The following is a 15,498-nucleotide window of genomic DNA, read 5'->3' as shown; positions in this document are numbered from 1 at the left end:
AGGCTATTTATATTGGCTGTGGTAGGATTTACATTTTGGACTCAACTGATGTTTTGATGAGCATCGCAGTTCGTTGGTAATCCTAGGGGAGTTCAGTAAACCTACTAGAATTTCAGTGGGCGCCCTGAAACTGTAAAAAATTGACGACCGCTCTACCATTTGAGTTTAATCCCCTTGTGGTTATTACATTTGCAAATTAGAATCCACCTGTGTCTGATGAACAGTGGCATACACACTATGATTGAGTATAAAAGCAGTATAATGAGCCAATTTGATGTATTATGGTATTTAAAAATAATATTTACGCATATAAAACGTATCAGAATATATGATCAGCATCATGAACAGTATGTCGTAGTGTAAACAGTATCTCGCAGATCAAGGAAGGAACGTTCATCCAGTTCATGTTTCAAAACATTCTAATGTTAATCATTCAGATACATTGTATCAGAATTTTTCATATGAATACATAGCAACACATGACTGGCTACAAAGTAATTTCAATGTTTATTTATGGAAAATAGACAACAACACTGATTGGGAAGGTCGGGAAAAGAGTTGGAGAATGCGGGCATCGATCCCGCTACTTCTCGCATGCTAAGCGAGCGCTCTACCATTTGAGCTAATTCCCCTTCCTATACAATGGCAGCAGTGACTCATATAAATGCATCAGGCTGTCTAGAATGATGCGTCGAACGTGAGTAACTGGTCAGATACTATGTTGCCACCTCCCTCTCGAAGTTAAACTTTTTAGTCTGTCGTCAGAGTAACAACAGCTTCCATGACACTTTAATTTAGGAAACAGTTCATTACCACCATGTCAACCTTATTAGACAATTTCGCTAACGTCGTTACAGCTAGTTTAGTTTTAGTCTAGGAATATACAGAGTACTGTCCTAGATTTTATTAATGGTTGCACACGGCCTCAGTATATTTGACACGGCTCATGCTCGCTAGCTCGTAACGTTAAATGTGTTGAATGCGTTTGAAGCGAGATGTAGCTAGCTACCTTTAGCTATGTGCATATCTCGTTTGTTTTTATAATTCGCAATCTAAATATGTGACTGCTAAAATGTCGTCTACTCATATATATTATTCGACGCTAAGTAATTAATTACAGAAAGTAAACTCGGACACCAACCAGCCACATATATCCATATATATAATAATACATGCACACACATTGTTACGTATAGATAGCCCGCTAGTCAACGGTTTCATGTACTCCCTTCGATAGCTCAGTTGGTAGAGCGGAGGACTGTAGAGGTTACATAGCAATCCTTAGGTCGCTGGTTCAAATCCGGCTCGAAGGAGGATTTTTTTGCTCACCTGATTTGTGAAACCAGACCTAACAACAGATTTAAGTATAATTTGTACGCCTATATGTTTGTAAGATGCGTAATGTAATTACAAGAAAATATGTTGAAGTAACTTTTCAAAAAGGAAAGTCTATTGCCACATGACACAATTCTAAATCTCTCAAACCTTTCACAGCCATACTTACGCCTACTATACTGTATAACAAACAACACAAAACAATAACTAACACAAAACACATTGCACACAAAGGAACACTCATTCATAATTTACAAAGTGTAGTCAAGGGGTGGAATGGAGGCCTTCTGGGATCTACATCAGGGAATGAATCCCCCTTAGACCTGGGTTCAAATAATTCAAATAATATTTAGGGTATTAGGGAAGGAAGTATTTAGATATATTTTTGTTGTTGTTGAAAAGACAAGTTTTTGAATATTGGAATTTATTTGGAAATACACTTGGAACGTCTGCATCCCATGCATTCAACCCAGGTATTTGAAAATAGTATTTTAAATAACTATTTGAAAATAATTTCACATAGTAGGCTATTTTGGGGAATTATTTGAAAAACTTGAAAATACTAATACCAATATAAGTAGTTAATTCAGGGCACATTATTTGAAAATGCTAAAACACACAGAAAATACGTTTTTACAGTGCATTCAGAAAGTATTCAGACCTCTTGACTTTTTCCACATTTTGTTACATTACAGCCTTATTTTAAAATGGATGAAATAGTTTTTCCCCCCTCATCAATCTACACATAATACCTCATAATGCTAAAGCAAAAACGGTTTAAAAAAATAAAGTTATTAAAAATAAAAGGCTTGTCCTCGTGGCTTGGTTTTTGCTCTGATATGCACTGTCAACTGTGGGACCTTATATAGACAGGTGGGTGCCTTTCCAAATAATGTCTAATCAATTGAATTTAGTATGGAAATAGTATGTACCTGAGCTCAATTTCGAGTCTATTAGCAAAGGGTCTCAATACTTATGTAAATATGGTGTTTCTGTTTTTAAAAATATATACATTTGCAAACATTTCTAAAAACCCGTTTTTTCACTTTGTCATTATGGGGTATTGTGTGTAGATGGAGCAGGAAAAATATTTATTTAATCCATTTCACAATAATGCTGTAACAAAATGTGGAAAAAGTAAAAGGGTCTGAATACTTTCTGAATCCACTGTAAATAACAAATACTTAAATACACATGTATTTGAACCCATGGCTGGAATCCCTATGACATCACCAGTCCTCTAATGTCTGCTCTCAGGTGTGTTAGGGATAGGCCTGTCGTCCGTCACCAATCAACCTGGTCTTCTTGCTGGTATTGGTTGGTTGCTGTATTATGGGGATGTCGTCAGCATCTGGAGAGGGTAAGATCAATTTATCAGTGCATTTAGTTTATGTTGTGAATGTTACACAGAACTATGAAAATATGGCATATCCTCCAAAACTGTCCTAGAAATAAGCCTACTACAGGTGTAGGATCTTAATTTGAGCCAGTTTGATACAGCAGGAATAATCCTGCAGCAACAGGAAATGTGAATTATTATGTGGTTTATAATGAATGGAATTTTTTTTGTAGGGGCAAATCAAGTCTAATATTTAAAGTGGAAATTACAAACTTTAGAAGCTTTTTAAACCTTGACTACTCTACAAGTTTGCAAAACGAGTGATCAAGTTAAGATCCTACATTTGTACACTAACTATAGGAAGTGACGTCTAGCCTCCTGCCTCCTGCTGCCGGTTGTCCTTTTGGCACCACAGACGAGGCACACTTTGTCACAGCCTGGCTGGCTTGAAGGGCCGCTTTAATCACTTCAATTACCCTGGGCTATCCCTACAGTAGTAGGTACAATTCCTATTGGTACATGCTCACAATAAATATGTTATCATAAGCAATGTGTTCTGAAGCCAAATATATGAGTAGGCCTTCTTATCATCCCCCCATGATGGCTGAGAGACTGTGCAGTGAGTGCTGGAAACAAAGGCCATTGTGAGATGGGGCTCAAAATAACTGCTTATGGAAACACATTTAGAGATGTGACTCAGAGGCAGTAATTATCAGTTATGTTGGAGAACTGCAGCAGACATGAAGAATAAAATCACACCCAACCTCCCACAGCTAACTGGCACCAGAGCAATGTATCATATCCAAATATCTGGCCCAAATATATCAAGTCTCTTTATTTTCATTAACAGGCTGACTTGGTGCGTTGGAGAAAACATCGTATTCACAGTCTATGCCATTCCGCTGTCTTCGTGACTTTGCTTTCACATCAAAGTCACTTTGCAGCATCAAATGTTTTCCCTTTAATAGATGAGGAAGTATCGATACGGTAGGAGAGTGATGTAGGAAGAGCTTATTAAAAGGGTTTCAGCTGTTGTTTCAACAGAAGGATAATAAAACTGCGAACTACAGGCTAATTCTGAAGCAGTAAGAGATAGTGTGTGAGGCTTGCTCAGGGTAGAAGTTGCCCCTAGGCACAGCATTAGCTTACCCTCCCAGAGTCCTAACCTTATTAGGAAGATGAAAGGCAAAACTGACCTCAGTTCAGTGTCAAGGGGCAATTTCATCCTTCTCAGTGGGGCTCACCTGGCTCTCTGTTTCAAAACCCTGCTGAACATTGTAGCTGCGAATACCCTCCAGGTGTGTGCTGCTCACCTGTCTCCATGTCTGTGCGGATCTGCTCCCCCAGGTTGCCAGGGAAAATGTAGGTGTCGGGGTCCTCCTCCCCAGGGGTTTTGGTTTTTACACATCCCACAGCAGCAGTTCAAGCAGCAGCACAGGCAGCAGCAGAAGTAGCAGCCTGTTAGCATGCTACAGACCATAAACAGGATGGACATAGACCATTCACTATTAACACATGAACATAGACTAGATTTCCTTTTTCACACACACACACGCACACGCGCACGCACGCACGCACGCACGCACGCACGCACACACACACACACACACACACACACACACACACACACACACACACACACACACACACACACACAGCGCACGCGCGCATGCATGAAGTTAACGTTGAATAAACGTTGAAGTTCTCTCAAAACTGCTGAGCCACGTACAGCCTGAGGGAGACATAGCTGTTGTAGATGTTCCTCTTGGAAGCATCTGGCAGGACGGAGTGGGCATTGTTGAGCTCCTTGAATTTATCTGTGCCGTTCAGGTTTTCTGGGTTATTGTCTGGATCATGTTTCAAAGCAAGCTTTTTGAATAGAAAAAAAAGTATTACAAAATTGAAAAGATGATTCACTCCAGAAGGCTAAGCTAGCCGAAATGCCATCTTCATCATTGTTACTATCTTGCTACTTTATGGTCTTATCTAATGCTTTCAGTAAGAGGCTGCACTATTATCTCTCATTTCCAAGCTGAGATCTTTTCCCATGTTTCAGTGAGTATCCTGGCATCTCTAGACACATTCCTGTCTACACTCTCAATACCTGCAGATCACTCTGAATACCTGCAGATCACTCGGAATACCTGCAGATCACTCTCAATACCTGCAGATCACTCGGAATACCTGCAGATCACTCAGAAAACCTGCAGATCACTCTCAATACCTGCAGATCACTCTCAATACCTGCAGATCACTCGGAATACCTGCAGATCACTCTGAATACCTGCAGATCACTCGGAATACCTGCAGATCACTCTCAATACCTGCAGATCACTCTCAATACCTGCAGACCACTCTCAATACCTGCAGATCACTCTCAATACCTGCAGATCACTCTCAATACCTGCAGATCACTCTCAATACCTGCACACCACTCTCAATACCTGCAGATCACTCTCAATACCTGCAGACCACTCTCAATAACTGCAGACCACTCTCAATACCTGCATATCACTCTCAATACCTGTAGCTCACTCTCAATACCTGCACACCACTCTCAATACCTGCAAATTACTCTCAATACCTGCAGATCACTCTCAATACCTGCAGACCACTCTCAATAACTGCAGATCACTCTCAATACCTGCAGATCAAATCAAATCAAATCAAATTTATTTATATAGCCCTTCGTACATCAGCTGATATCTCAAAGTGCTGTACAGAAACCCAGCCTAAAACCCCAAACAGCAAACAATGCAGGTGTAAAAGCACGGTGGCTAGGAAAAACTCCCTAGAAAGGCCAAAACCTAGGAAGAAACCTAGAGAGGAACCGGGCTATGTGGGGTGGCCAGTCCTCTTCTGGCTGTGCCGGGTAGAGATTATAACAGAACATGACCAAGATGTTCAAATGTTCATAAATGACCAGCATGGTCGAATAATAATAAGGCAGAACAGTTGAAACTGGAGCAGCAGCACAGTCAGGTGGACTGGGGACAGCAAGGAGCCATCATGTCAGGTAGTCCTGGGGCACGGTCCTAGGGCTCAGGTCCTCCGAGAGAGAGAAAGAAAGAGAGAATTAGAGAGAGCATATGTGGGGTGGCCAGTCCTCTTCTGGCTGTGCCGGGTGGAGATTATAACAGAACGTGGCCAAGATGTTCAAATGTTCATAAATGACCAGCATGGTTGAATAATAGTAAGGCAGAACAGTTGAAACTGGAGCAGGAGCATGGCCAGGTGGACTGGGGACAGCAAGGAGTCCTCATGTCAGGTAGTCCTGGGACATGGTCCTAGGGCCCAGGCCAGTTGAAACTGGAGCAGCAGCATGGCCAGGTGGACTGGGGACAGCAAGGAGTCATCATGTCAGGTAGTCCTGGGGCATGGTCCTAGGGCTCAGGTCCTCCGAGAGAGAGAAAGAAAGAAAGAGAGAAGGAGAGAATTAGAGAACGCACACTTAGATTCACACAGGACACCGAATAGGACAGGAGAAGTACTCCAGATATAACAAACTGACCCTAGCCCCCCGACACATAAACTACTGCAGCATAAATACTGGAGGCTGAGACAGGAGGGGTCAGGAGACACTGTGGCCCCATCCGAGGACACCCCCGGACAGGGCCAAACAGGAAGGATATAACCCCACCCACTTTGCCAAAGCACAGCCCCCACACCACTAGAGGGATATCTTCAACCACCAACTTACCATCCTGAGACAAGGCCGAGTATAGCCCACAAAGATCTCCGCCACGGTACAACCCAAGGGGGGCAACCCAGACAGGCCGACCACAACAGTGAATCAACCCACCCAGGTGACGCACCCCCAGGGACGGCACGAGAGAGCCCCAGCAAGCCAGTGACTCAGCCCCCGTAACAGGGTTAGAGGCAGAGAATCCCAGTGGAAAGAGGGGAACCGGCCAGGCAGAGACAGCAAGGGCGGTTCGTTGCTCCAGAGCCTTTCCGTTCACCTTCCCACTCCTGGGCCAGACTACACTCAATCATATGACCCACTGAAGAGATGAGTCTTCAGTAAAGACTTAAAGGTTGAGACCGAGTTTGCGTCTCTGACATGGGTAGGCAGACCGTTCCATAAAAATGGAGCTCTATAGGAGAAAGCCCTGCCTCCAGCTGTTTGCTTAGAAATTCTAGGGACAATTAGGAGGCCTGCGTCTTGTGAGCGTAGCGTACGTGTAGGTATGTACGGCAGGACCAAATCAGAGAGGTAGGTAGGAGCAAGCCCATGTAATGCTTTGTAGGTTAGCAGTAAAACCTTGAAATCAGCCCTTGCTTTGACAGGAAGCCAGTGTAGAGAGGCTAGCACTGGAGTAATATGATCAAATTTTTTTGGTTCTAGTCAGGATTCTAGCAGCCGTATTTAGCACTAACTGAAGTTTATTTAGTGCTTTATCCGGGTAGCCGGAAAATAGAGATCACTCTCAATACTTGCAGATCACTCTCAATACCTGCAGATCACTCTCAATACCTGCAGATCAGATCCAGTCAGCAGTCAGCACCGTAGCAACTAGTGACAAAGATGGGGTGAGAACCCTCAAATCTGTCAACGCACACACCTGCCAGGCATTAGTACATTAGTACAATACTGATATAAGCACAGTTTTAGTTGGAATAGCATGTATAGCACAATTAAAGTCTTCTAAGTCAGGCTAGAAAATGTGTAGATATTGTTGACAGACACCATGAAATAAATATAACCCCAGTCAGCTTTGCATAAAACAATAAATATAACTACAGTCAGCTTTACATAAAATAATACATGTAACTACAGTCAGCTTTACATAAAATAATACATGAAACTACAGTCAGCTTTACATAAAACAAATATCACTACAGTCAGCTTTACATAAAACAATACATGTAACTACAGTCAGCTTTACATAAACCAATACATATAACTACAGTCAGCTTTACATAAAACAATACATGTAACTACAGTCAGCTTTACATAAAACAATACATGTAACTACAGTCAGCTTTACATAAAACAAATATCACTACAGTCAGCTTTACATAAAACAAATATCACTACAGTCAACTTTACATAAAACAATACATGTAACTACAGTCAGCTTTACATAAAACAAATATCACTACAGTCAGCTTTACATAAAATAATACATGTAACTACAGTCAGCTTTACATAAAATAATACATGTAACTACAGTCAGCTTTACATAAAATAATACATGTAACTACAGTCAGCTTTACATAAAACAATACATGTAACTACAGTCAGCTTTACATAAAACAATACATGTAACTACAGTCAGCTTTACATAAAACAATACATGTAACTACAGTCAGCTTTACATAAAACAATACATGTAACTACAGTCAGCTTTACATAAAACAATACATGTAACTACAGTCAGCTTTACATAAAATAATACATGTAACTACAGTCAGCTTTACATAAAACAAATATCACTACAGTCAGCTTTACATAAAATAATACATGTAACTACAGTCAGCTTTACATAAAATAATACATGTAACTACAGTCAGCTTTACATAAAACAAATATCACTACAGTCAGCTTTACATAAAATAATACATGTAACTACAGTCAGCTTTACATAAAACAAATATCACTACAGTCAGCTTTACATAAAACAAATATCACTACAGTCAGCTTTACATAAAATAATACATGTAACTACAGTCAGCTTTACATAAAACAAATATCACTACAGTCAGCTTTACATAAAATAATACATGTAACTACAGTCAGCTTTACATAAAACAATACATGTAACTACAGTCAGCTTTACATAAAACAAATATCACTACAGTCAGCTTTACATAAAACAAATATCACTACAGTCAGCTTTACATAAAATAATACATGTAACTACAGTCAGCTTTACATAAAACAAATATCACTACAGTCAGCTTTACATAAAACAAATATCACTACAGTCAGCTTTACATAAAATAATACATGTAACTACAGTCAGCTTTACATAAAACAAATATCACTACAGTCAGCTTTACATAAAACAAATATCACTACAGTCAGCTTTACATAAAACAAATATCACTACAGTCAGCTTTACATAAAATAATACATGTAACTACAGTCAGCTTTACATAAAACAAATATCACTACAGTCAGCTTTACATAAAACAAATATCACTACAGTCAGCTTTACATAAAACAATACATGTAACTACAGTCAGCTTTACATAAAACAATACATGTAACTAAAGTCAGCTTTACATAAAACAATACATGTAACTAAATGTTATCGCTCTCTCTTTTTTTGCTGTATATTGTAATTTGTCATTAACATTTGATGATGCTCCGAAGCATGTCTGCTTGTTCATTTTTTATGATGCCAACATGCTCTGGAAATGCCACTGTTTACATATTCATTAACAACAAACAAGGGCTGCTCAAAAGCTAACCATTTGGATGGTTCCTGAAAGTGAATTCCAATTAGACTAATTAAGAAGGACTAATTGTAATGGCACCTATATGCGTCTGAAGTGAATTCATATTATAAGTCATTAGATTCTGACTTACTACTGTACATGTCGGAGTGCTTCCAATGGAAATGTATTGGTGAAATGAGAGAGAAGGCAGGGTATGCAAGAGGTCTTGACAGACATATTTTGGTTGAAATGTAAGTTACAGCATGTAGGTTAAAATAGTTATCCTAAACAAAATCTACATTAAAATGCGGAATTACATTGCAAAATATAATTGAAAACGACTTGGGTTATAGCTGAGTGAATTGATCTTGATTAAGCATCAAAGGCCCCTGTCATGACACAATAACTAGATTAAGGTTGAGTACGGGGACCAGTAGGTTTTTATCAGCAGCTCTTCATGTTGTAGGACGTCTGTTCTTCTGTTTTATTGTAAGGTTCAGGTACTACTTGTTGTGTGGGTACATAGAAAGTGGGGCTGCAGCCATAATGCTAGGGTCTATTCCCAACGTGTTCTGACAAGCTTCCGAGTACAACCACCCTGCATATGGGGGGCGCACACACACGCACGCACGCACGCACGCACGCACGCACGCACGCACGCACGCACGCACGCACACACACACACACACACACACACACACACACACACACACACACACACACACACACACACACACACACACACACACACACACACACACACACACACACACACACACACAGGAATCTTGTATAAGCCCTGACCTGTGTACAACAAGGGGTGCCATCTGTTCTGTAGTATTAATATTTTAGTTTTATGGAAGTAATATTGTATTCATGCAGCTATCTGACGATAACTGTCTGTGATTATAAAAGGTCTTGCAGCAGTCAGTCAGAGTGTCTGTCTGACTCACAAAGTCTTGTTTTTTGTCTCCTGAAAAACGGCCCATTAAAATCATTCCCACTGACCTCCATAGACATGGGTTGTTACATGACATCTGTTTGTGCTTTCCAGCACACGTTGCATGGTCACAGATCAATGTCTAACCTGCTTCTGTGGAGAAAATGATCTTCGTATACTAACAAAAACTGTTTAGAGTATATAGAGTTAAATGGATGGAACGTTTTATATGGGTTAACATGCTCAAAGGGTTGCTGTCAGTGATGTCATATGCAGTTCAGTTTCTCCATTGAGGCATAAGGTTATCTGTTGTCTTTTGTTTGTCTGGTTACTCCACTAACTAGCCAAATGACTCCCAAATTGTGTGTCGTATAGAAACAACCTGATGGGTCGGCCAAAACATTTAAGTGGGTCACCCACTGGTTTAACCAAGCACACAGCTCAAGAAGTGAGGTGAAAGTGTGTCTGTGTGTGCCTGTAGGACTTATTGATGTTGTCCAGTGTACAGGTCTTTTGGAGGCCCAGGACTAAGTATAGGGCCTCTCCTGAGGTGGACAGGGAACACTGCTTTTGTTCCGACATATTCTCTCACCATTACCTGCACAACACAGCAACCACAATGATTTGATTCCTGATATTGACTGTGTGGTTGTTCAGCTGATCCACTGATCTATCAGTAATGGTATACTGTTCACACAGCATCCCTATTCATCATTGATAGAACTGCTATAAATAGTAACAAATAATTTTCCACAGAGATTGTACCGTTCCATTGTTTTATCACTATGTTATGTCCAACATTCTATTCGATCTAAGAGTTGCTAAAGACATTGGCAAAATTCATCAGAGAACACAAACATGAGAGAACTTGTCACCTTACTGTTTTAACATGGACTACGAACACCAAACAACAGAACTCAAAAGACTTAACTAAGAGAACTTTTCGCCAATCACATCCTCTGCATTTGTCCACAGCTATTCCTCTTTCCCGTTCCTCTCTTTCCTAACTGTTCCTCTGTCCAGACCGTCAGCTCCAGTGCTCCAGTCGTCCCTGGGAGAGACAGACAGGTCAGTGGATTCAGGTGTTTGCTCTGTGGAGGACTAGTTCAGCGGATGAGATGAAGAAAACATACAGGCAGATAGTCATGTGCTCACGTTTCAGCAGGCCCAGCCGCCAGTGGCCCTAACATGATTGGCTGGATGTTGGGTTGGGGTTTAAAGGGGAGTTGGAAGTAGGTCTACTATATTGCAGGATACTGAGGTGTCTGGGTAGAATAGTAGTAGTGTCAACGGATTGATGACTTTCTGAGAGAGGGTGAAAGATAATGTAAAATATTGACCGTAATGCTGTGCTTTTTAGTCTACTATCGTTTTAGTAGGCTTGATAGGATTACACCATGGGTTTCACAAAGCTTCTGCATTCAGTGACAGAAGACTACCACCTAGTGGAAGATAGAAGAAACGCAGAAAAAAAGTATTGTCCTCTTGTCTTCTTCCACAAGATGGCGATACATACATGCAGAGTGACATACATGCAAAGTGACATACATGCAGAGTGACATACATGCAGAGTGACATACATACAGAGTGACATACATGCAGAGTGACATACATGCAGAGTGACATACATACAGAGTGACATGACATGGTGGTGACATACATACAGAGTGACATACATACAGAGTGACATACATACAGAGTGACATACATGCAGAGTGACATACATGCAGAGTGACATACATACAGAGTGACATACATGCAGAGTGACATACATGCAGAGTGACATACATGCAGAGTGACACATGCAGAGTGACATACATGCAGAGTGACATACATGCAGAGTGACATACATGCAGAGTGACATACATACAGAGTGACATACATGCAGAGTGAAATACATACAGAGTGACATACATGCAGAGTGACATACATACAGAGTGACATGACATGGTGGTGACATACATGCAGAGTGACATACATGCAGAGTGACATACATACAGAGTGACATGACATGGTGGTGACATACATACAGAGGGACATACATACAGAGTGACATACATACAGAGTGACATACATGCAGAGTGACATACATGCAGAGTGACATACATACAGAGTGACATACATGCAGAGTGACATACATGACAGAGAGTGACATACATGCAGAGTGACATACATGCAGAGTGACATACATACAGAGTGACATACATACAGACATGGTGGTGAGAGTGACATACATACAGAGGGACATAGAGTGACATACAGCAGAGTGACATACATGACAGACATGGTGACATACATACAGAGTGACATACATGCAGAGTGACATACATGCAGAGTGACATACATGCAGAGTGACATACATGCAGAGTGACATACATGCAGAGTGACATACATGCAGAGTGACATACATGCAGAGTGACATACATACAGAGTGACATGACATGGTGGTGACATACATACAGAGGGACATACATACAGAGTGACATACATACAGAGTGACATACATGCAGAGTGACATACATGCAGAGTGACATACATACAGAGTGACATACATGCAGAGTGACATACATGCAGAGTGACATACATACAGAGTGACATACATGCAGAGTGACATACATACAGAGTGACATGACATGGTGGTGACATACATACAGAGGGACATACATGCAGAGTGACAGAGTGACATACATGACAGAGTGACATACATGCAGAGTGACATGACATACAGAGTGACATACATACAGAGTGACATGACATGGTGGTGACATACATACAGAGGGACATACATACAGAGACATACATGCAGAGTGACATACATGCAGAGTGACATACATGCAGAGTGACATACATACAGAGTGACATGACATGGTGGTGACATACAGAGTGACAGCAGGGACATACATACAGAGTGACATGACATGGTGGTGACATACATACAGAGGGACATACATACAGAGTGACATACATGCAGAGTGACATACATGCAGAGTGACATACATACAGAGTGACATACATGCAGAGTGACATACATGCAGAGTGACATACATACAGAGTGACATACATGCAGAGTGAAATACATACAGAGTGACATACATGCAGAGTGACATACATACAGAGTGACATGACATGGTGGTGACATACATGCAGAGTGACATACATGCAGAGTGACATACATGCAGAGTGACACATGCAGAGTGACATACATGCAGAGTGACATACATACAGAGTGACATGACATGGTGGTGACATACATGCAGAGTGACATACATACAGAGTGACATGACATGGTGGTGACATACATGCAGAGTGACATACATACAGAGTGACATGACATGGTGGTGACATACATGCAGAGTAACATACATGCAGAGTGACATACATGCAGAGTGACATACATGCAGAGTGACATACATACAGAGTGACATGACATGGTGGTGACATACATGCAGAGTGACATACATGCAGAGTGACATACATACAGAGTGACATACATGCAGAGTGACATGACATGGGGGTGACATACATGCAGAGTGACATACATGCAGAGTGACATACATACAGAGTGACATACACACAGAGTGACATGACATGGTGTTAAAAACGTAGGTCGAAAAGGGTTTGCAGGTGGACACAAATTTTACCATGACCAATATGCATTATACTCACCTAAGCTCCATGTATATAAAGACTACAATAATTATAGTAATATTGTATCTTATAATTTAGATTGGGTAAAGTTTGCAAACCAGTGATTATTTCAAGGAGTGGCATATCGCAGTTATAATGTATTGTTTATGGTGTTGAAAGTCCATACAAAACAACAGATAGGAGTCACATTTTATTGACGGTTTATTTCCTGATCTGAAAGAAGATACTTGTGGCCCCTGGGGAAACAGCAGGTAAGCAGCTCACCTGTCCCTGGACTCCCTTCTCTATACCCCGTGTCTCCTGGGCTTGCACACTGACTTGTGAGGCTAAGCATGTCTACCTAGGGACCAATATGTGTGTGCTTTAAAGAGACCGTTGGAGGAATTAATTAAGAAATGCTTTCCTACCCTTTCCCGCAGACAGTCACACTCATGGGAGTGTGCACACACACCCACAAGCGCGCACACGCACACATCTCATTTAGAGTGGTTAAGTAGTTTGTTGAAAACATTTTGTAAAACCTACCAAATCAACATCAACCTCCACTACACTTTTAGAAATGTCTATTAACAAATGCAGCTTAATAGCCACCACAGCTAAACCCAGTCATTCTCAGTTGATATCCAACCGAATGAGGCTAGATAGGCTTGTCCTTGGCTAAGGGCAATATGGGGTTCCACTATCATGTGCCTAGCCTTCGCTGAGGTTGAGTGACTGGCTGGTGGAGTGATTTGGCACAATGTTGCTTCGGTTGCCTGTTAAAGACGCAGGACCTCGTGGCAGGGAGTGTGATTGTGTGGAATTGCATTCAGAGTGCCGTAGAAGAGAGGGAGAGATGGAAGGATGGAGTCGAGGAGAGGGGTATAGCCCTACTCATTATGCCCCTCAACTGGCATTCAGCCTGACTGTTGCCATGGTGCAGCTCAGGATTTTCCCCCAGCTCTCCTACATAAGGAAACAAAAAAAATGGTCTAATTGGAATGTAAGTAGAGGTGGTTCTTAGAACAGTGTTTTCAGGGGAGAAATCTGGAATGGTGTGTTCCTTGACTTCTTGGAAATAAGGTCTTATTTACATCTAACCTACTACTCACACAACAGACAATAGAGACACACCGGACAATAGAGACACACCGGACAATAGAGACACACCGGACAATAGAGACACACCGGACAATAGACACACCGGACATTAGAGACACACCGGACATTAGAGACACACCGGACAATAGAGACACCGGACATTAGAGACACACCGGACAATAGAGACACACCGGACAATAGAGACACACCGGACAATAGAGACACACCGGACAATAGACACACCGGCCATTAGAGACACACCGGACAATAGAGACACACCGGACAATAGAGACACACCGGACAATAGAGACACAACGGACAATAGAGACACACCGGACAATAGAGACACACCTGACAATAGAGACACAACGGACAATAGAGACACAACGGACAATAGAGACACACCGGACAATAGAGACACAACGGACAACAGAGACACACCTGACAATAGAGACACACCTGACAATAGAGACACAACGGACAATAGAGACACAACGGACAATAGAGACACAATTGACAATAGAGACACACCGGACAATAGAGACACAATGGACAATAGAGACACAATGGACAATAGAGACACACCGGACAATAGAGACACACCTGACAATAGAGACACAACGGACAATAGAGACACAACGGACAATAGAGACACACCGGACAATAGAGACACAACGGACAACAGAGACACACCTGACAATAGAGACACACCTGACAATAGAGACACAACGGACAATAGAGACACAACGGACAATAGAGACACACCAGA

At 41.4% G+C, this 15,498-nt stretch overlaps 1 non-coding gene and 1 pseudogene across 1 annotated transcript; one reads left to right on the top strand and one right to left on the bottom strand.

Moving 5' to 3' along the window:
* The first annotated feature begins 1,227 nt into the window (after positions 1-1,227).
* trnay-gua (transfer RNA tyrosine (anticodon GUA)) lies at positions 1,228-1,313 on the top strand. Its single transcript is given in 2 exon segments — positions 1,228-1,264; positions 1,278-1,313. It is a non-coding gene; the product is annotated as a tRNA-Tyr (tRNA).
* A 1,284-nt stretch (positions 1,314-2,597) lies between these two features.
* LOC118382532 (dnaJ homolog subfamily C member 5B-like) lies at positions 2,598-10,583 on the bottom strand (annotated as a pseudogene).
* Positions 10,584-15,498: the final 4,915 nt, after the last annotated feature.

This window comes from Oncorhynchus keta, chromosome 4 (genome assembly GCF_023373465.1).
Source record: "Oncorhynchus keta strain PuntledgeMale-10-30-2019 chromosome 4, Oket_V2, whole genome shotgun sequence".
Classification (NCBI taxonomy): Eukaryota; Metazoa; Chordata; class Actinopteri; order Salmoniformes; family Salmonidae; genus Oncorhynchus; species Oncorhynchus keta.
Note: the sequence above shows the minus strand (reverse complement) of the source record. Positions and strands in the feature narration are given on the sequence as shown.